Source organism: Protopterus annectens, chromosome 1.part1, assembly GCF_019279795.1.
Source record: "Protopterus annectens isolate FY-2018-M chromosome 1.part1, PAN1.0, whole genome shotgun sequence".
Lineage (NCBI taxonomy): Eukaryota > Metazoa > Chordata > Ceratodontiformes > Protopteridae > Protopterus > Protopterus annectens.
In genome coordinates, this window is record NC_056726.1 from 947758611 (window position 1) to 947782907 (window position 24297).

A 24297-nucleotide genomic window follows, 5' to 3' on the forward strand; every position below is an offset into this window, starting at 1 on the left:
CGCAGATGGGTAATCTGAAACTGACATGTTTAAAATTCCATCTTGCAGAACATCTCCTGTTCAAAAGTTTATATCAGTGAATGCACTCCACATTTGCTGATATAAACTCGATGTACTGTATGCAGATCACAGTGCAGTGCGGTTTGGAAACATCCATTTCCTCATTGTAGTGCGATCTTGGAGTTGGAATATATAGTTAGCAGAGGTGTGGGGGGATGCAGGGGGCTTGCCCCCCTGCAAGAGCGTAATATGAGGTTAGGAGTTTCATTTACATGAGCTTCTATATGGATGTCACATGATCTTTTCAGACACAATGTCGAATTTGCTGACTTTGATCAGCTGATTTGACATTGTACCATAGAAATGATTTTGTTTTTATTGTTTTGCTTCAGAGTTCCGAACAGCATTTCTTTTGCCGTTCACAATTTTGATAGTAAACTTATTCACTTTAGAACATTGAAAGCCCATAACACTGAAACTCAAAACACTGAGACCAAAATCTTGAAAGTTCAAAACATTGAATCCCATAACATTGATATATATATATATATATATATATATATATATATATATATATATATATATATACATACACACACACACACACACACACACACACACACACACACACACACACACACACACACACACACACAGACACAGACACACATTCATACATACACACGTATACATATATATTTATGGTTGCACTTGTATTAGCCTGTAGGGGGCTTGCCCCTGTGCAAAAATATAGAAGTTTTGTTTTACCTGGTCTAAAGTTATGCCTCAAAGCAGGAGATGTAGGATTTTGTGTTTTAAGGACCGAAAGCTGGAGATGGCGGCCACAGTGGTGCAGCGGTTAGCATTGCCACCTCACAGCAAGAGGTTCTCTGGTTTGATTCTCAGCTGGAGTGCCTTCTGTGCGGAGTCTGCATGTCCTCCCTGTGGTCACGTGGGTTTCCACCGGGTGCTCCGGTTTCCTCCCACATCCCAAAGACATGTAGTAGGTGGATTGGACACTCTAAATTGGCCCTAGGTGTGAGTCTGTGCATGTGTGTGTGCCTTCTGTGGAAGGTTGGATGCCAGGCTGGCAACTCGACACTGTAAAACTCCACTGCCAATCATGAGTGGATAGGTGATCCACTGTGGCGACCCCTAACTGGGAAAAAGCTGAAAGAAGAAGAAGGACCGAAAGCTGGTGATATTTTTCTTGTTAATCTGTTGAAGTTTATTCTAACTTCAGTAGATCCGTGTGTGTGTGTGTGTGTGTGTGTGTGTGTGTGTGTGTGTGTGTGGGGGTCTACTTCACATGACTGAAATCTCAAAATACTGAATTTCATTTGATTGAGACCACAATGCCTTATTTTCAAAATACTGAAAACTCATTTGACTGAGTCTCATTATACTGAAAGCTTACAATGTTGAATGTCAAAATACTGAATATTAGGCCATAGACATGTACACTTACAACACCAAAGACTAACTCTTTCTAAAACTTTAAAACTACTCATTTACCCTCTTAACAGAAACTGGACTCTATAAAACCAAACTATGTGGGTGGGTACACCCCCCCAGCTCTCTATATAATTATTATATATATATATATATATATATATATATATATATATATATATATTTACAGCACTGCCAGTACTGCCAGGAGAGCATGAAACTTCCGCCATATTACTTTAGATACTTCCCATAAAAATGTAAAGAAAACACTACAACACTACTTTCTATACTACTATTGGTATTCTGACAGTCGGCACTTTAAGTTACAGTAATTTTTTTTATCACAAGCAAAGGTGAAAGAAAACACATATCATGTCTATAGCTTAAAATTCATTATTTTGAAATTCAGAATTGTAAGCTTTTACTATAATGAGACTTAGTCAAATGAGTTTTCAGTATTTTGAAATTTAGGTATTGTGGTCTCAGTCAAATGAAATTCAGTATTTTGAGTTTTCAGTCATGTGAACAGTGGAGTAAGGAAGTTTCTGCTTTGCCCTTCTGCTGTGCAGTCTTAAGAGTTGCCATATTTAAAGTAGCAGGGGTGTGAGATGTAGGGGCTACTTGATTTGTTGTAGTTTTGATGATAAAAATGTTCAGTGGTTGGGATCAGTGAAATGTGGTTTAATAAATGGTATTTTCACTGAAAGAGAATATAATGTGTTTGTGCATGTGTGTGGTTCCCCTCTGTTTTGTCAAAATGCTGTTTCTTTAACAAATGCAGGGTGTGTGTTTTAATGTCAGTGGCATGAATAGCCGAGTGGTGGAAATGTCGATGGTGTGTGATGTTGAGACAGGTAGGTGGGGTTGGAGGGGTGAGAGTGCTTGTGCATGTGTATGTGAGTTAGGGTTAGGGTCAAGGTTGAGTGAAGGATAGGCGTTGTGTGTTTGTGTGCGAGTTTGTGTGTTTTAGGGTTAGGATCAGGGTTAGTTTAGGGGACAGATATAGTATTGATTGTGTGTGTTTGTAAATGTTTGTGTATCCGAGTTTGTCTTGTGTAGTGTCAGTGTTACAGGATAGTGTTTATGAAGGTAAGGTGTAGGGTTATGTTTGAGGAAAGGGGCAACGTTAGGGTTAGGGTTAGCACCATTTACTAAGGTGGTGCAAGGGGACAGACCTCTCTGCCCTCTTTAGTAATGGGTGCTAACCCTAATGCTGCCCCTTCCATCAACTCTAACCCTACACTGCCACTATCAAGATGAATTTGAAGCTAATGTTATGGGGGGTTAGTGTTAATATTGGGAGACAAAATAGTTTTCCTTTCTCTATATTATTTCAGTTTATGTTTTTCATTTTTGGTATTGTGTACATTCAAACTTTTTTCGAAGGTGTTTTCAATTCAACATTAAATTAGTTTGATTATACACAATGGAATTCTATATATACAGACACATATATACATACAGGCTTCCTGTTAAAATTTAAAAGACCAAATTTTATAATACCCATAATATTTAAACTCTGAATTGCTCAAATATAGAAGTAGTTTATATGTCTATAATTGTATAGCTATATGTATGTATATATTTGTGTGTGTGTGTGTGTGTGTGTGTGTGTGTGTGTGTGTGTGTGTGTGTGTGTGTGTGTATATATATATATATATATATATATATATAGTTCCCCTTCAGAAGACTGAAACATCCTAAGCTCGAAATTTAAAAGCCTGAAAATTCAAAAGCCTGAAACTCAAAAGAATGAAAACACACAGAATAGAAATAATGCTAATATGCCAGTACAAAGACACACAGAAACACATACAAAACAAACCCTAGCAGTTGTCACCAAGTATGAGCAGGGGGGCTGTGCCCCCCCCCAACACACCCTGCTACTTAAATATATCAACTCCAAGACTGCACTTAGTGTAGTGAAGTGCAGTCTCAGAGTTGATATATTTAAGTAGCAGGGGGTGTGGGGGGGTGCAGCCCCCCACATGGGGGGCGCAGGGGAGCTTGCCCCCCCACTTATACTTAGTGGAACGTAATACGGTTTATGTTGTTTAAAGTCAGTATATGTATTTTGTGTGTTTTCAGGCTTTTGGGTTTCAGGCTTTTGAGTTTTCAGGCTTATGAATTTTCAGGCTTTTGGTTTCAGGCTTATGAATTTCGAGCTTATGATGTTTCAGTCTTCTTCACACACACACACACACACACACACACACACACACACACACACACACACACACACACACACACACACACACACGCACACACACACACACACACGCACACATAGATATAGATATATAGATATATAGATAGCTATAGGATCATAGGATCATAGGAAATTAATAGGCTATTGGCTCTGAGGCCCTTATAAGCCTAGCCATGAGTTTAACCCATGCATAGACAAATCAGCACCCAATGCCCCTGTCCAGCAGGGACACAGGTGGAATCCCAGGGATGTATTTTCTATTTCCCATCCAGTTATCCAGGTTGTGCTTAAAATGGGGTAAAGAGGTACTCTGCTTGATGTGGAGAGGGAGTCTTGTCCATATATGGGGAAGTCTCTGGGACACAAATCTGTCCCGCCAACAAGTCCTGTTGATGTCACAGACCAGGTTGAGGCCACATGTGTGGGTTATTCCAGTGGAGCTTAACTTGCAGATATGCAATAGTTCCATCAAGGCGGGGTCCGAGATCGCCTTGTTTGTCAGACAGAGGTCACCTCTGAGGAGTCTGTATGAAACAGAGTAGATGGAGAGGGCTTTTAGCCTATCTGTGTATGGTAGATTTTTGAGACCCTGGATTCTCCTGGTGAGGAACCTCTGTGGTCTCTCCAGCTGCTGCATGTGCTTTGCAACGTACATCCCGAATGGGGAGTTGTACTCAATAATGGTCCTTATAAGGGAAGAATACAGGGATGTTTGACCTCCTTGACCCTGGATGAGATACCCTTACTTATGAGTTGGGCCATATAGAAAGCTTTCTGTACAATGGAAGCAACATGGTGGTCAAAAGTCAGGTTGCTATCAATCTGGGTGCCCACATCCCTCATGACTGACTGCATGCTTAGGACATTGTTATTAATGCGGGGACATCACTCTCCCCAAAGGAGATGATGATGATGATGATGCATTTTTTTGTATTCAGCTTGAGGCCATGTTTCTGGCACCAGTCATTTGTTTGGGTGAGACACTCTTGGAGGATGTCCACGTTACTAGGGGAATTGATGACAGCAAACAGCTTGCAGTCATCTGCAAACTTGGTCAGCCATAGCCCACTTATTTTGGCTTGCACCTCAATAAAGTATATCCCAAATAACAGAGGCCCCAAGACCGAACCCTGGGGTATGCCAGTTGATACGAGTCTACTGCTTGAGGTGGCTTCCCCTATTTTGAATAGGTGGGTTCTATCAGTGAGCCAGTTAGCTGCCCATCTGGTAACATACAGATTGACGCCTAGTTGAGAGAGTTTATCTGTTATGCCTGAGTGGGGAATAGTGTTGAAGGCTTTGGTCAGATCAAGGTAGGCAGTGTGCACTGTCTTTCCCTCATCCATGGCTTTGGTGACTGTCTCAAAAAAGTCAACCAGATTTAACAGACATGACCTCCCCTTGATGAAGACAAATTGTGTGGGATCGAGTGTTTGGAGATTGCCAATGTCCTTGATAATGAGGTCCATGATAATCCATTCCAGGGCCATGCAGATCAGGCTAGTTAGGCTGATGGGTCTATACTTTCTCAGATCGGTGGACGCTCCACCTTTGTGTAAAGGGATGACAGTGGATGTCCTCTACTCAGCTGGGACAAAGCCAGTACTCAGGTTTTGGTCGAATAGGGCAGAGATTGTATAGATTTGGATATAGATGTGTTTGTGTGTGTGTGTGTGTGTGTGTGTGTGTGTGTGTGTGTGCGTGTGTGTGCGTGTGTGTGTGTGTGTGTGTGTGTGTGCATGTGTGTGTGTGTGTGTATAGCAAATAGCGAAAAACACAGTTTAATATTGCTTTCGTCTCAAAAGACTTCTTCAAAATGAAATAAAATTCACACTGCAGCATCACCTTTTATATCAAATCAGAATAATTACTTAATAAAACAATCAATTCCTTAAAGTGCACTAGTAAAAGGAATACAGTCATTTAAAGGCACACATACAATAACATAACATAGATAGCTCATTTTAAAATCTTCAGTCTTCTATTCTTTAGAAAACATTTAATATTCACTGAGTCATTAATACCAGGTTTTTTGTCAGCCCCCTAACCTGAGCTGCCACATAGTTTCTCTTTGTCCAAGTTGGTCCTTATAGGACCCCTTATATTTCTAACTACATGTTCCAAGACAGCAGATAGAAACTTTTTAAAACCACTATATGTAGTAGAATGTTTAAGTAGAGCATTGTTTATGTTCTTAGTTCTAATACAATAATAATGCTCTTTAATTCTTTTACTAAGTGATCGTGTGGACATACCTACATAAAATTCATTGCAAACAGAAAAAACAGCAAGATAGACTATGCCACTAGTATTGCAATTGTATACACCATCAATAGAAAGTCTCCTGTTCAAACAGGGTAAATCAATGTAGGGTCCCTCTAAAATAAAGAGATTTGATGGTTAGAATTTCTAAATGGTTAAAATGTTTGTGTACAAAAGTGGATGTATTTGTAAATACCTTAGTTATTTTAGTTATGTTATTTATTTGCATATATATTTACCAATTGTATATTAAATCTCATATGATCATTTGTTAATACATGAAAATCAATAAAAGTTGTTTTTAAAAAAAAAGTTTCTGTTTGCTGTCTTGGAACATGAAAAACAAAAACCACATTTATACATCCTCTTACAACATCTACTTTTATCAGGGGTACCTTTATATGTGGAGTCAAATTGTAAACATTTTTTAAACAGTTTTTTTATATACAAAATTGGGTCTATCACCTACAGCGTTTATTAATTCACTATTTCCACATAAGATGTTCCAGTTTCTAGTAATAATGGACCTGCTGTTATATGCATCAACGGACATATCCAAAATACAAGAAGTACCAAAAGTATTTGTGTTAGTGTTGTTAGAACTTGAATTATTAACACCTGAGACTCCATGTGGCTTACTTGTAATAGTAGTAAAAACATTTTTCAAAATCAGTGGAAAATCAGTATCTGAATCTCCTCCATCCTTTACAGAATTTAAAACAGGTATTACTGACCTATGTCATTTAGAAATTCTAACCATCAAATCTCGAACAACTGGAAAAACATCTATGTATAACTTGTGGGTGAGTTTACAAAATCTATTAAAAAAAGAACAAACTGTTCATGGTACTTAGATATGTTTGATTAGAAATGTTTGTGTACAAAAGTGGATGTATTTGTAAATACCTTAGTTATTTTAGTTTTGTTATTTATTTGCATATATTTTACCAGTTGTGTGTTAAATCTCATATGATCATTTGTTAATACATGAAAATCAATAAAAGTTGTTTTAAAAAAAAAAAGTTTCTGTTTGCTGTCTTGGAACATGTAGTTAGAAATATAAGGGGGGGTCTATATTAGAACATCGAAGTGTCAAGTTTTCGAATGTTCTAATATCGACACCTAGTAACCGAAAGCTGAAAATAGCAAATTTTTAGATAACCGAATTCTTTCCTAGGGAAAGAATTTGGTGTTCCGTTATTTTCGCTTCGCTGTTTTCAGCTCTGCGGTGGAAAGTTACGGTCAGGTTCAGGTAAGTGTGCAATTGTGTGGACGTGAGGGTTAGGGTGGGATAGGTGAGTTAGAGTTAGGGTGTGGGTCAGGTAAGTGTGCGAATGTTTGGACGTGAGGGTTAGGGTGGGATAGGTGAGTTAGGGTTAGGGCACAAGTGAGGTGTGTGTGCGATAGTGACGGACCTTAGGGTTAGGGTTTGGGTGAAGGTAAGTGGGTAGATAGTGGTGTATGTACAGTTTAGTGTAGGTTTAGATGTAAGATTTTAGGTGTATGTGTGTAGATTGCTGTTTGTTTGGTGTGTTTGTGTTGTGTGTATGTCTTTTGGAACAGCAAATTTTTTCCCTAGGGAAAAATTTGATGTTCTAAATTTTCGATCTTACCGGTTTTCGGTTACTAGGTGTCAATATTAGAACATTCGAAGACCTGAAACTTCAATGTTCTAATATAGACCCAAGGGGGGGGGGGTCCTATAAGGACCAACTTGAACAAAGAGAAACTATGTGGCAGCTCAGGTTAGGGAGCTGACGAAAGCCTGGTATTATACACACAGCACCATCCAGCATAAAGGCCAACAGCAACTAAAAGTCAGACCACTGCTGAAATATCCAAAAGCAGGTTTAATAGTAGAACAACTGGTAAAAACAGTGAATATGGTTAGTGCTTTCATGGTCTCAAACACCACTTCTTCAGACCTTCATAAAAAATTCTTTACTCTAACACACCTTCTTTTAAACCAATTCATACAGTCATGAACCTATAAGCAAGCTTACTCAATTAAATCCAGCTTCCAAGTGCTTAACCCTTGCCTGTCCAATGCTTTAAATTACATTTGCTCAAGCAACTACATATATACACATGCTCCATAGTCTCATCTGCTCCTTAAAATTATTCCTAAAAATAAAACATTCATATAAATACTATTATAATATTATAACATTCAGCATAGCTTGAAACATTCATTGTTACATAAAAAAAAAATTATGAAAACTTAACTACAAAAAATCCATACTATTTATTTGAACAGACTTCTATTCTTTAAAATGGGTTGTATTGGAATTCTATCATTCAACCCTTTTCCCCGGTCTGCCCTTAATCTAATTATCCAACGTGTCTCCGAGGTCTCAGTAGCATTTCTAATATCCCCACCTCTTTCATTTTCATGAACTTGCTCTATCACTGTAAACTCAAAAGCATGGGCTTGATCTGTAGCTAAGACATGTTTTGCCAGTGCATTAGTTTCAGTGCCCTTCCTTATGTGTTGTACATGCTCACGTATACAATACCTTAATTTTCTATTTGTCTTACCTACATAAAAGGATGGGCATCCCTTGCACCTGGCCAAATAAACAATGTTTTCACTATTACAATCTGCTAGTACATGAAGCACATATCTTTGTCTTGAATCTGGATGTATAAAAACATTATTTTCCAATATATACTGGCATTGATTACAATTCTTACATGGGTACATGCCCTCACTCCTATCCCTTCTTTGTCCTGGTGTCTTGCCCCCAGATGAATAACAAAGCATCTGCTTCAAAGATCTTTTATTCTTAAACTGGAAACTAGGTTTGTCACCTACTATATTTCTTATTTCTTCATCCTGAGTAAGGACGGGCCAGAACTTTCTCACTGTTTCTGTTATCATCCCCCACATTACTGCAGTGATGTATAGGTACCCGCATTTTATTGGTTAGGGGCGTCTTGCTCTTAACATCATTCCTATTTCTATTAGTTGAAAAGTACGGCTTGCCCCTGTCCACCCTTTGCACCTTCATATCCTTGAAAGTATCAGCTACCTTGTTGCTAGCATAGCCCCTTTCCCTCAATTTATTATCCAGGGTTAGTAGCTCTTTTCTAAACCTATCCTCATCCGTTGTTAACCTTGAGGTCCTAAGGGCCTGTCCTTTCACTATATTTTCAAAGATATACCCTGAGTGCACACTTTTTCTATGCAAAAGAGTATTTCTATGACATTCTTCCTATATATACTTGTCTGGAATTTCCCTGCATCATCTTTCAAAATGCTCACATCAAGAAAATCAATTCTAGAATTTGAATATTGCATGTCAAATTTTAAAAATGATGTACTGGTGTTCACTGCTTGGAAAAAACCTTTCCAGCTCTGCCTCTTCCCACTTCCATAACAGAAAGAGGTCATCCACAAACCTCCTGTAAAATATTACCAATTTCCACTCAATTATTTTAACAGCTTGTTCACTCTCCCATAAGGCCATTATTAAATTTGCGTAACTGTTGGCACTAGACATGCCCATGGCCACCCCCTCCCTCTGCAAGTATATTTGGTGATTAAACAACATAAAATTATTAAATAATATTATGTCCATCAACATACATATCAAATCTATTTGAACATGGGTACAAGTGCCATCCTGAATAAGATATTCCCTTAACATCTCCAGACCTTCTTCATTAGGAATGGCGGAAAAATAGGGAGTGAACATCCATTGTTACCATAAGTAATGGAATTTCTGTTAAATCTATCTCTTCTGCTTAGAATCCTTTAAAATGTTCTCATTTTTATCCACTATGTGTCTGTGTTTTTTCTACATAAATAGATAAGGGCTAGTGCACTTTAAGGAACTGATTGTTTTATTAGGTAATTATTTTGATTTGATATATAAGGGGATGCTGCTGTGTGCATTTTATTTCATTCTGAAGAAGTCTTTTGAGATGAAAGCGATATTAAACTGTGTTTTTCGCTATTTGCTGGTGGTTTCCTTCATTGTTCGGTCAAACTGGTGGTTTGGATTTTATTAGTTTTTGCTGCTGCTTCATCCTTGGGATTGTTGTTTTTATTAGTGTGTGTGTGTGTGTGTGTGTGTGTGTGTGTGTGTGTGTGTGTGTGTGTGTGTGTGTGTGTGTGTGTGTGTGTGTGTGTGTGTGTCTGCCTCCCTATAAGGGGAATGTAAATACAATATATTTGCATCAACAGTGATCAAAAAGTGGAAGTTCATAAACATATATAGTTTTAATTGTGTTTTGAGCTGGTAAATAGACTGGCTCACACATGGGCCTTTTTTAACCACAACATAGTTATACTAACAACAACCAAATCAAATAAACAAGAATCCATTCAGTTAAAATATAATAAACTTTGAAAATACATAGCATTAAAACAAGGTTAAAAAGAAAGTTCCATAGTAAAACTACAAGTCAGCCAAAAGCATCAGTAAAACAGCATATGTAAGATAAATATAAGTTTAAGGCAAACCCAAGACAGTCATCTGTGATGTGAATGTTAAGATAAAACATGTCTACTCAGAAGGCCTAACATCAAGGAAAGATTTACAGAGTTTAGAAAACTTTTTGTTAACTGAATTTAGAATAAAGAGAGCATGGTATTTTATTTCTTTATATATTTGTTAACCAGGATACAACACTGATCCACATGCTTCATTTTCAGGATCAGCTCAGGTGTAAATTTACACGAAGACAGAAGTAGATAAACATTTGATTGCAAGTGGGTGAATATAAGATGAGTCAGTTTTGTGCAATGTACACTACATAAATAATAGTGATTTGCTTTTTTATCACATGCTGAATTTCTGGACACAGTTAACCCAAACATAGATGCACGACAAAAGCAGTAGTGCCCTAACACAATAAAAACATGGATGTGTTTATGCACTATTTCCTTTGGTGAAGCATTTCCATTGGGCTAGCTTTAACAGGTATGATTAAAGTTCTTCCTTGAATATCGGGAAGGAGTGCTTGTCAGCGATATGTTTATTAATGCATTCCCAGATTCTGAAGGCCATGATAGCAAAGGTGTGTTCTTACTTTATTATGATATCAATGCAGCTTATTGACCAAAGTAAGACAGGTAAAATGCTTAAAAGTGTTTTTGATAGTTATTGGTGTATTCAATTGTATTTGCTTCCCTCCGTAGCTGGAAGAGTATAAAACTGTTTCTCTTTATGATAGAGTACATTGGTGAGACAAAATACTGTATTAATTTATAAGTGTGCGAATAATGGTAATCTTCTTCTTCTTTTTCTTTCAGCTGCTCCCATTAGGGGTCGCCACAGCATATCATCTGTTTCTATTTCTTCCTGTCCTTTGCATCTTGCTCTGTGTGAATAATGGCAATACTATGGCTAATAGAGGTATTGAAATTAAAATTCATATAAATATAGGATTGTTGAAATTTCTCCATTTAAAACTATCTTGAAGAGAAGATTTCAGTAGGTCACATCTATTGTGGAATGGTCTCCGTCTTAAAATTAGAAAGATGGGCACTTTACAGGCTTTTAGAAAGGTCCTAGGCATCTAGATGGGGATAAGAGCATGTCATCCAACCCTGATAGGATGCACACTCTTTGAAGGATGAAATTAGTCTTTAGAGTTTGATTTCAATGCACATCGAACCTTGGAAAAAGGGACAGTTTACCGTCCTACACACACACACACACACACACACACACACACACACACACACACACACACACACACACACACACATGCACAGGCGTGCACACACACGCACACACACACACACACACACACACACACACACACACACACACACACACACACACACACACATATATATCTATGTCATTTTTTCAGTTTTGATATATTAATGACTATGTTAAATACTCATAACAATTTTGTTTTTGTTGTAAATGTGTTACTTTTCTAAAAAAACTGAGCCACTTATTTTCATCAGCTTTTGTCAAGGGATCTTTAACATCCTACTGAATCATCACTAACAGTGGAGTTAAACTTCTCATCTGAAGTACAGCACACCAGACCCTTAGAGAATTTTGATGAGCAAGACAGAAATGCTGACTGCATTTTGTCAGAGTGGCACCTGACCAAAAATACCCACAATAAAGAAAGTGTCTGATATATGGGTCCCCCCCACTCCTCTAAGGCATGGGGAGACGTTTGCTCCCACTCTATAGAAAAAAAAGAAAAAAACAACTCCAAAGATTATCAGATCAAGAAGAAAATTGCTGTTTCCTTGACAGAAGAATTCAGATGCTAGCTAGCATTTTCACAGTGTCAGGGTCAGTGAAGTGTGTTTCAGAAGTTAGTCTTTAGTATTTAACCATTTGTGTCACTTGACTTTAATTACGGATGTCAGATGTAACCTGCTACTGCTAAAGAGAAAAGTAAAATGAAGACTCGATAAATTAATCTGTGTAAAATGTTAGCATCTTACAAAAATAGTTCCTTATAAATTCTTAAGAAAATTAGCTGTATAAATGTCTGTTCCAAGGTAAAATACCATATCATTCACATGCATTAACACTGGAAACAAATATCTTAGGCAGTCCTTTGAAACTGTATGCTTTTGCTGCCTTCCCACTGTATTCTCAGGACCACAAGTGGGATTCTTGGAACTGTGGAAATGTAAGTGTGATTAGGGGAAATAGTTATGCTAAGTCTGAAATTACTGTACCTCAGAAAAATTCCCTTTTCTCTGAAGTACAATGACCATACAGTTAAATACTAAGTACTTGAGGTGTGCGACTACAGTTGGTGGTGTGCGGGAGCAATCTTCCACATTCAGGGTGCAGAGGGCTTGCCTCCTGCAAAAATGTTTTAATGTGTAACAGTTAATTTTACAGTATGTAGTTATTTGCGGTGAATTGTGATAATTTTTATCTTATTTTCAGGACTCAAATTATCAGGTCTCAAACTTACAATAGGGAATAGCACACTCTCAGTCCACTTCCTTGAAACTACTTCCTGAATATCCTAGTTGCCATATGCAGAGTACCAAGCACTAAGGCGGTGGGGAAAAAACATGAAACCTCAGTGTGGGGACTACACTCACCACATGGGTCTCACTTAATGAAGAAGATTTGTGATTGTTCCATCAATAAGACAGGAAAAACAAGTCTACTTTATTTATTGACCGGGAAAGTCTGACTAGGTTCCACAGATCCTATTTTCAGCGGAGGCCTGGGGAGAAATGCTCCAGAAGCATGTCTTTAGAATGTGGGAGGAAACCCACGCGAATGCAGGGAGAACATGCAAACTCCACACAGAAGGCATCCCAGCCGGGAATTGAACCAAAGAACCTCTTGCTGTGAGGCAACAGCATTAACCTCTGCACTACTGTGCTGCCCCCTGTGGGGTGCTACTTTGCTGTGGTTCAGGCATTTTACTTTCAGAAAATGTGCAAAAAGGAAGTGTATTTCAGAGATTGTCCTACTACTTTATCCCACCCCACCCCCAAATAAAATGCCAGTTAGTAAATACTATCCTACATGGAAAGCAGCTTCCTTAGAAAGATTTAAACATTTGATGCAGTTTTATTTATAATAGAGTCATTTAAAACAGTATAATCAAACAGCAGTTTTAAATCAGCTTCAGTCAGTATATGTAATGCCATATTGAGACGTACTATAAACAAAATTAGCATTTTCATTATAGAAAATGATTTGCCTGCATCCTAATAATTGTTCTGAAATTATGGAAAAGTTACAAAATGCATCAGCTTTCTTTGTTATAAAACAAAAGGATTAGGGCAGAGAAATGCCAACTTGTTATTCGCAGACAAATGAGCAGCAGGGCTGCAAACAGGCAACAGGTGTACTGTTAACATGCAGTTGAGCTACTGAGCATAAATAACAATGCTAACACAATTTAGCAATAGTTATACCATGCACAAAAGCTACCTACCAAACTCACAGTACATCAGCTTTACAGAGGTGCACTAGCAGAAGGGAGCCCAGTGTACACATAGGGAAGCACAGCTTGTGATTCCCCTCCACCAGTTTTAAAATATATACCTTCACATTAAATTTCATCAGTCATCGATCATGCTGTCTGTACAAAGCTGTTGCTGCTACTGTAGGAAAGCACACACACAGACACACACACACAGACACACACACACACACACACACACACACACACACACGGACATGTCTGCCAAACATACACTATATATATATATATATATATATATATATATATATATATATGTGTGTGTGTGTGTGTGTGTGTGTGTGTATATATATATATATATATATATATATATATATATATATATATATATATATATATATATCTATATAAGATCATAGGTGGTTACTAGGCTAATGGCCCTGGGGCCCTTAGAAGCCTAGCCAAGAGTTAATCCCCAAAAAAGAAACCTCAGTCAGCACCTGTCACCCCTGTCAGTGAGGGACACAGGTGGAACCCTTGGGACAAATTTGTGGTTTCCCATCCATTCATCAAGGTTGCACTTGAAGAGGGTCAGCAACGTGCTCTGTTTGACATGTATGGGAAGTCTTTTCCAGAGATGGGGCAGCCTCTGGGAGACAAACCTGTCTCTCCAGCAGGTTTTGTTAATGTTGCATTTTAGATTTAGGCCTTTTGAGCAGGTAATGTGCAAGAAGTTAGACTTACAGATATGGAGCATCTCTAGTAGGGCACGGTCCGAGATTGCCTTGTTGGTGAGACACAGATCACCTCTGAGCAATCTGTATGATACTGAGTATAGTGATAGTGATCTGAGCCTGTCCACATAGGACAGGTGTTGGAGGCCATGGATTCTCTTTATGAGGTATTTCTGTGGTCTTTCTAGCTGGTGCAGGTATTTAGAGAGGTACATACCAAACAGGGCATTGTACTCAATTACTGGCCTAATGAAGGAGTAGTACAGAGAGGTAACAACCTCCTTTTTTCTGGATGCAATCCCTTTATTTATGAGATGAACCAAGTAAAAGGCTTTTCTGACCACTGCCGCTATATGATGGTCGAAAGTGAGATTGTTGTCAACCTGTGTACCCAGGTCTGTCATCACAGGTTGTGTGCTTAGAGGGTTGCCATTGATGTGTTAATCAGTAGTGGCCATGTTTTGGCCGAGTGGTATGATAATACATTTTTTGCATTTAACTTAAAGCCATGACTTTGGCAGTAGTCATTTGTTGTCGTGAGAACCTCTTGTAGTATGTTACCATCATCTGGGGAGTCAGTGACAGCACCCAACTTACAGTCGTCTACATACTTGGTCAGCCACAGGCCTTTTGTCTTTGCCTGGACCTCTGAGAAGTAGATGCCAAACAGTAGGGGTCCCAGAACAGATCCCTGAGGAACACCACTAGTGACAGGTCTGCTGCTGGAGGTGGAAGCACCTTCTGACCTTTTGGGTCCTATTGGTCAGCCAGTTGGCCACTCTCCTAATGAGATAGAGAGTTATGAAAAGTTGTATTAGCTTTTCAATAATGCCCAAGTGGGATTGTGTCAAAGGCTTTGGCCAAGTCAAGCTAAGTTGTATGTACCGACTTTCCCCTCATCCAGGTCCTTGGTGACAGTCTCAAAAAAGTCAACCAGGTTCAACAGGCAAGATATGCCCTTGATAAATCTGAATTGGGTGGGGGTTAAGTGCTTTGAAATTGCCTATGTCCTTGTTTATGAGGTCCATAATAATACACTCCATGGCTTTATAGATCAGACTTGTCAAGCTAATGGGGCGATAGTTTCCAGGGTCAGTAGTGGCACTACCTTTGTGCAAGGGGATGATAATAGCAGTTCCCCACTCTGCTGGAATGAAGCCTCTACTTAGTCTGTGGTTGAATAGGGTGCTCAATGGTGAAGGTAGGTCTTGCTGGAGATGGTACAGAATACAGTCTGGGATGCTGTCAGGTCCCATGGAAGCTGTGCTCTTTGCCTTGGATAGGGCCTTTACCACTTGATCTATGGAGATGTGAGGTGCATGACAGGTATTAGGGATGTCGAATGGGCCTTTGGGGGGTGGGGTGGGGGTGATGTTTGCTCTGAACCTATCTACTAGCAGGTTGGCTAAGTCAATAGAATCAGTGTAAGTGGTACCGTTAAGTACTAATTTATAACAAACCTAGGCTTTGCAGTGGAGGTCCCTGACATAACTGAAGAAGGCTTTGTGGTTTCCCTTTGTTTCAGAGGTTAGTTTCAATTCATAATTGGCTTTGGAGGTTTTCACTAGTGATCTAATTTGCTTGTTGAGGCTAATGAGGGAGCTTTCCCAGTTGGGTATTTGTGGACGACAGTTTCTTTCTTTTGTTGTAAAGCCTGTTGATAGACGGTCTCCACCAGATAGGTTTGTGTTTCCTTGAGGAGCAGGTTTTAGTTTTGTTGGGTATGGCTGAGTCCATGCAGTTGTAGAGGTGCTTGTGTACTGCATTGTCATACTGTTCAGAATAGTTGTCTGCATCCTCTGAGGAGGGGGGCGGTGGTGTGAAGCTACTGTTACCATCACTTAGGAGGTTGTAGTCAGCTTTTGAGAAGTTTGTTAGCCTGGTTATGGCTGGGGGTGGGGGGTGTGATAGAAACTTTGAATGAGACAGTCCGATAATATAATCTCACCAGGGAAGAACTTACAATGGGAGTGGTGCAGCGGTCACCCATATTGGTGAGAACCAAGTCCAGAATGTTATCTCCACTTGTGGGGGATGAGAAAAAATGGTCTTGTGCATTAGAATTGATGAAGCCAAGCAATTATTGGGTGAGTGCATTAGTGTATGAATAGTTCACCTAGTCTGTGGTGGGGTAGTTGAAGTCACCAAGGATCAGGGTGTTAGACGGTACCTTGATGGAGTCAAGTAGGTCCGGGTAGGAGGAGTGGGTATCCTGAGTCATGGAGGGAGTCTATAGCTGGTTATAACTTGGATGGGTGTCTTGTCAACTGTCAGTTGCACCTGGAGTAGTTCTAGTGCATCATGCTGGCAAACCAGTCTGGGGATGTGCTTGTCTTTAATGAAGGTAGAGACTCCACCACCCTTAGTTTTCCTGACCTCATTTTGGGTCGGAATGTGTGGAATGAGGTATAGCCTATTAGGCTGGTGTGATCTCCACGGCCTTCAATCAAGTTTCCGTGACTGCACAGATCTCGGAATCTTTCAGTGTGAGGAGAGCCTCCAGTGAGTGCATTTTCAGGTTAAGGATCCTAGCATTAAGCAGCAAGACCTTCAATTTGCTTTTCGACAGATCTTTTGTGTTGGAAGATTTGTCTTTGGGACATTGCCTAAAAAAGTTACAATAGGTGAGGCAGGAGCCTTGGCCAGGATCCGGAATCTCAGGGGTGACAGGTGGAGGCCATCTTTGGCAAAGCATCGAGGCCTGTCAACCATGTTATCCCAGGCAGGCAGATACTGGACCCCCTTGGAATGATGCCAGAAACTAAGCCAGTTGTTGAAGTCAGTTATTTTTTGTTGGTATTGTGGTATCATTCTTGGTGAAGGTAGGATACTGTTTTGGGCTAGGGTCATACCTGCCTGGGACACATACTTTGAGAGCTCAATCATGTCTGTCTTCTTATAATCCAGGGAGGTTCATCTCAAGTCATTCACACCAGCATGGACAATGACAGAATCATACTTATACCTGTTGTGGAGAGACTTAAGTGCATGCGTGATGTGGTGGATTCTGGGACCAGACAGACAACTGACAGTGACCTTCTCCTTGTTGAGCCTGGTGAGGGAGACATCGGTGTGTCTCACAATTGAGTTACCAGTGACTAGTATGTTTGGTTTATTGTTATGCCTTGTGGGCTGATTATGTTTATTGTTTTGCCTTGTGGGCTGTGTTTGTGAGACACTGGTGTGTTGTCTGCTGTGTGATGTGGTTGGTGTTGTGTGTAGAATGCTTGTGAGTGTGATTTGGAGGTCTCTGCTGTTTAGGTAAGCTTTTATTGAGGACCTCTGCATAGGTGTGTGTGTGTGTGTGTGTGTGTGTGTGTGTGTGTGTGTGTGTGTGTGTGTGTGTGTGTGTGTGTGTGTGTGTGTGTGTTGTGCTTGGTTATGTGATGTGGGTGGTGTGGTGTTTGTGCTGGCAATCTCCTCTTTGTCAGGAGTACTGACTGTGGCACGAGAGCATTGACTCCAGGTCACTGATGTACATGCGTTTCTCACAAGTAGAAGAATTATGTGTTAGGAGAAGAGGGTTGTCAGTGAACATGAGGCAGTTGCTACACTGTCTCAGTATGCCCATGTTGACCAGGCTGGCAGGAGAAACTGATGGGAATTGTGTAGACATACTGTTCTGAAAATCTAGACTTATAGAATGAGGGTTTTGATAAGGATTTGTCCACAAGAGTGTAGACAACAAGAACCTTCTTAAATGTAAAATAACTGGCCTGAAGTCCAAGTGCTAAAACCAAAACTAAGAGGCTTATATAACAGACAAATTTAATCAGGCTATTAACAAGCAGTAATAAATGCAGCAGAATAAAAACACTTGAACACTTAAGAGAAGCAGCAAAGCAAAATGAGGTAATAAAGTAGGAAGAACACAATTACAGTAAAAGCAGCTGAATAAAGCATACATTTTTTTGTATGTGTGGAGGGAGGAAACAAGATAATTCAAGATTAAGAAACTAAGGGGGGGTTGGCATTCCCAAATGCTCACACACACACACACACACACACACACACACACACACACACACACACACACACACACACAAACACACACGCACACACGTGCACACACATGCGTGCGCACACACACACACACACACATATATATATGTGTGTGTGTATGTATGTATATATATATATATATATATATATATATATATATATGTATATATATATATATATATATATATATATATATATATATATATATATATATATATATAAAATCTATGTCAGAATATCGACTGTTCGAAAAGTAGAACATTTTATGGTCAAGAAAGTTTGATTGACTTTGACTTTCTGCAAAGATAAACTTAAAATAACCAAAATCTGTGCTTTTGCATGGGAGCAAGCCCCCCTGCACCCCCCCCACCCCCTGCAAAATATATGTACTAACTCTGACTTTGCACTACAGTGTGGAAAAGTGTATATTCCCAATCCCCACTGTACTGTGATCTCCATACAAATACTTCGACTTTTCTGAAAGTCAATCATATGGTCTTGACCATATGAAGCTCGACTTTTTGAAAAGTTGACCTTCTGAAGGGGACCATATATAAATATATATATATATATATATATATATATATATATATATATATATATATATACATACACATATATATAAACCAGTTAATGTTTTCTTTCACATCACACCTGGATAAATTCTCCCGGCTATTGTAACACAGTAGCTCCATAAATCCTGCCAGCATTACAAGCTTGTATCAACCTTTAATCTGGCATGACTCTATTTTTGTGATCTTATTCAGGGAGTGCAAAGCACAGTAAAATCTAAATGACCAGTACTCTGCAAAGATGAGTAATGAACATGATGCATCAGAGTGACATTGCAATCGCTTATGTGCTCAGTCTATTCTTATTTCTTTAGTCTGCTAATAATGCACATATACACTAAGCTAACTGCTTGGATCACAGGTTTGACAGCTAGGACCAGGCTTCTCCTTTGTAGTCACAAGCTTTACAGCCTGGGCCTGGTTGCTGGCAGTGACCCTCCTCCACAGTACTAATATGCTGCTTCATATTACACAGAAGTGAGTGCTCTGTGACACCTTTTGGAGGAATTGTACTTCATCACATCTCTTGCTGCTTCTTTCTCACTGTCTTCTACAGTGAGAGGTGCCTATGCCTGTACACATACCAGTCTGTCTCACCTCATATTTTTTATGTAAATTTTGCCATCCTGAATCTTAGATAGCCCAACAAGTGTAGTCTGTCTGTGCCTTGTAATGTAGTTTTACCTCATCACCTTGTTATGTGCAATGATTTCTTCTTGCCTCAAAGACAGTCCAATGTCTTTATAACAGTAATTTTCTACAACACATTACTATTTTAGTATTTATCACTCTTACTTTCTTCGGTACGTTCATTTTTCAGTTCACCTCGAGAATTATTGTTCATCAGGAACCATTGTTTGCTCATGAGCTGTGGATGTTGTGGAAACTTATGCAACAGTTGGAATACCAGAGTCGCACATCTGGACTAGCCAAAGACAAAGTTAATCTGGATGATAATTATGTATCACACCAGTCAGAAAGTGGACATAAGGCATTGCACCTAACCAGTAAGATTTATATTCCATCAAACTGTCTGCCTATGCTGTTTTTAGAGATGAGAGTGCTATACTGCCCAGCCTGTCTCATAGTTTGCACAGCTCTTTCGTCCTCTAAATGTGAAGAAGCTGCACGATGCAGATACGTTTCCTACTAACAGACAGACTTTCTGCAAGTGGTGCAGTACTGACATTTGTGTGAGTACCAAGGTGAATCTGTTACTGCAGTCAGAAGTACAGCGTTTAATTCCTTACATCTCCATTTGTCAGATGTGTGACTAAAAGCAAGTTAATTGACAGATAGTGCTGTTGGGTCACGCCTGAAAAAGGACTGTTGCATCCATTGGGCATATCCAGTTGACAACAGTATTAAAAATCAACATCAGATTTTATCCCCTTAAAGAGTGTTTGGAGTTAGTGCATCAGTGCATGTCAGATAGTCATTTAAAGATCATTCCTAAAAAGACTGATGTCATGCATGTGCACATATGCATATATCTGTATGCTCATTACTCCCGCCCCACACCTTATTGTCTAGAGGAGGAAATAGACTGGAATTTGCCTCACAGATTCATGATCTTAAAGTCATTCTTGACAATAAGGTGACACTATAGGGCCAGGTGCCACCTGCTGTCATGACATCTTACTTCCACCTGAAAAAAAATACTGTTCAAATCCAGAGCCTTGTTCCATTGCTGGACTTAGCTACAGTGATATTTTTATTTATGTATTTAACAATTGTTGATCAGGAAAGTCTGACTTGGAATGAGCCAATTTTCAGTGAAGGCCGGCAAGAAATGCTCCAGATGCATGTCTTTATAATGTGGGAAGAAACCAGAGCACCCAGAGGAAACCAACATGAACACAGGAAGGATGTGCAAACTTGGCACAGAAGGTACCCCAGCCGAGAATCGAACCAGAGAACCTCTTGCTGTGAGGTGACAATGCAAACCGCTGCACTACTGTGCAGTCCATGCAGTGGTATCATTCCATAACAATTAATGCAGTGTTCTACCTTGGTATTTCACATGGAGATCAGGCACACTCGCACAGACTGCAGAACTCTGCAGCAAAATTATTAGCAGGCAGATCACATTTCTACCATAATACTTCTCTGCTGCAGAATCTGCAGTAGCTTCAGGTGGCTGCCTTGTCTGTAGTTAAGATTCAATTTCTGAATTATAGAACCCTGGGCAAGCTGAGTCCTGCTTCTCTGAAAGAGTTCTTTGTACCCCCATGAATTACACAGATCTCTCAGGATATCCGGAGGGAGACTGTTACCTGTTCATAGAACTTGGTTGTGAAATTCAATTACATTATCCTTTGTACGTTGTACCAGTCCTTTAGAATAAGCTACCTTCCATGATTTGTGGGTGTGACTCTTAGGCTTCCTTTAGGAAGTCCCTGAAGTATCAACTTTTTAGATCTGATTATATGTCCCAAATTGAATAGCACTCTTTATTTTTATACTTTAATTAAGCCACAGTCACTTTTTACTATATTAACATTTTAACCTACCTGCCCATGTAATCTTCGTAATGTATTCATTATTTTTGTTTGTGTTTTGCTTTACTTCTGTAATATGCTTAGATATAGACATTTGAAGAGTCTAAATAAATAATAAATTATTTTGCTGTAGGTTTTGTTTCCTTCTTCTCTCCACAAACAGAACCCACTGACTCCATAGCAGATCTCTATCAGGTTAGTATTTTGGGATTTTCTTTCACTTCTCCAAGTAATTAAGTTAATATTTAAGTATTTATTACATCTATCATAACATGTCATATTTTATGCTTAAGTTGTCTCCATTTATACAATTTTACCATTTTTCCATGTCAGATTTATAGGCGTATTTGGGAGAGCTATCCATGGTAAAATATAGCTTTCCTTTTCCATGTATTTGGACATTGAAACAAAAATGTGTGGAAGCTGGCAATATGTTCAGACTTTCTGTGAGCATGAGAAAGAGACTGTGGTATACAAGCAGCACAAATAGATTAAAAGATGTTGATCTCAAGGCTTATTCCGCTACAGTGTTTAAAGTACTGGCAATTAAAGTGACATTAACAATCACTATTGATGTATCTGTGTACATACATCTCAAATGTACATTATGAGAAACATTCCTCATTTAGAGTCTTAAAAAGGCCATGTTCCTCGCAGTTCCACACTGAAGGGGGTGTGTCACACATTCGGTATTAAGAATTTTTTTAACCAATATCCATGCTAAATAATACTGAAACAACAAAATTCATTAAATAAATATTTTTATAGATATAAAACTACACATTTTAACTATCCCGAGAACTGCCTAGTTGAAGTTGTTAGTAAGCTGGTAGTAGAGGTTCCACATTTTGTTGATTGTTCCACATTGTGAAAGATGACGCTCCATATTTTATTAAGTGCTATATCTGGGCATAATTATTTATCATCCACTAATGGCAAAAGCTCAAAAACAGGGATGGTAAAAAAATAAATGCCTTTATTTTGGTTACTAGAATAGTATGCGAACTATAAAAAGGTTTAGTGTTATAACAGTAGGTTCAGCTATTCCATCCTGGCGTCTTTTCTTTTTCTTTCTTTCTTTCTTTTTCTTTTGGTGCACTTCCGTGGTGTTGCTGTATTCAAACTACACTGTAACAAAAACGTGAGCTTCACACGGAAAGACTTCTCCAAGGAAGCAAAACTCGTGATTGTAATGGGATCCTACTTTAAAAGTGATCAGCGCATTCCCAGTTTAAACTTTCCTTTCTGAAGTCATAATCTGTTTTATTATTCAGTTGTGAACAGGTTTATATGTACATATGCAGAGCCAGATCATGGTCAAATAGGGCCCTAGGCAGGGTAATGAATCAGGGTCCCCCCAGCCATTACAGTGTCCCTTGGCTATTTCTCCCCATTTACCATAAACACTGTTCAAACTTGTCAGTGTGAATACTCTTTTCGCCTTTACTTCTACAATGATTAGAAATATTTAAAACTTTTATTTCAAAATATATGCACAAACACTGATAGCCATTTGCTAAACAAAAGAATACAGTGTCACAGTGAAAACAGTCATAGCATAAACAGTAAGCTTCTCGCTCCTTGAAACTCATGTTCATTGAAATGGCATTGAAACTCAAATTCAAAGAAAATGCATCTGGCCAGTGGTGGATTACGTTTACCTTTGGGCTGTTTTTAAACCATAGGACCTTTGCACACATTTTTTTGAACCATGCATACATGCATGTGATCTTTGTTGCACCATCCTGATTATATTAAACTATATCTCTTGTATAGAGTGTGTTTTAAATGTGTAGGTTTGAACATTTTTCCAGTAAACAATGAAACAATAATGACAAGACAACCCGTTACAGAACATTTCAACCACAAAAGACCACTCAAACTTCAGATATTACAATCCACCAACTTCAGTCAATATACACAATCTCTGTGGAAGGGAAAGTCATCCATATAATTCCACATTAAAGAGATCTAGAACTAATGAAGAGGTTGCTGCTGGCAAACAACTTTACATTTCAGTGTTTCATTTAGAAATTCAGTGCCTGCTGCCCTTGAAGAATAAACTGCCAATGTTACATTTAAAGAAATGATAAGCTGGTAATATTGTAGTAGAGAATGGCTGTCAAACTGGCAACAGATTCATAAGTACTAAGCACGTCATTCAAAGGAGAATGCACTGCTGAATGCAACACCCCCATCCCCCCTTAAAGGGGGCACTACAATATTAGCACTTCATCTACATGGTGTGGGAGTGAAACCCACAGCCTTCTGCACCAAAGGCAAGCATGCTACCTCTTGAGATACTAACACTGCTTTTAATATTTATAGCACAAACACTGATGATGGCCATTTGCTAAACAAAACAGTTACACACCGAAAACAGATTTAGCATGAGCAACATCTTCCCTTGAAACTCATCATTTCTTGAAAATGCTCAGAAACTCAACATTCCTTGAAAATGCACAGAAAGTCAACATTCTTTGAAAATACACTGGAACTCAACATTGTTTGAAAATATTCAGAAACTCAACATTCTTTGAAAATGCACTGAAACTCAATGGTCCTTGAAATACACTCACTGATGATAGTTTGGCAGGTGGTATAGAGGAGTCAGTCTCTAGGGTCCTGCATTCAAAGTATAGGGTTTAATCCTGAATACGTTAACCAATCTGCCATCCCTAACT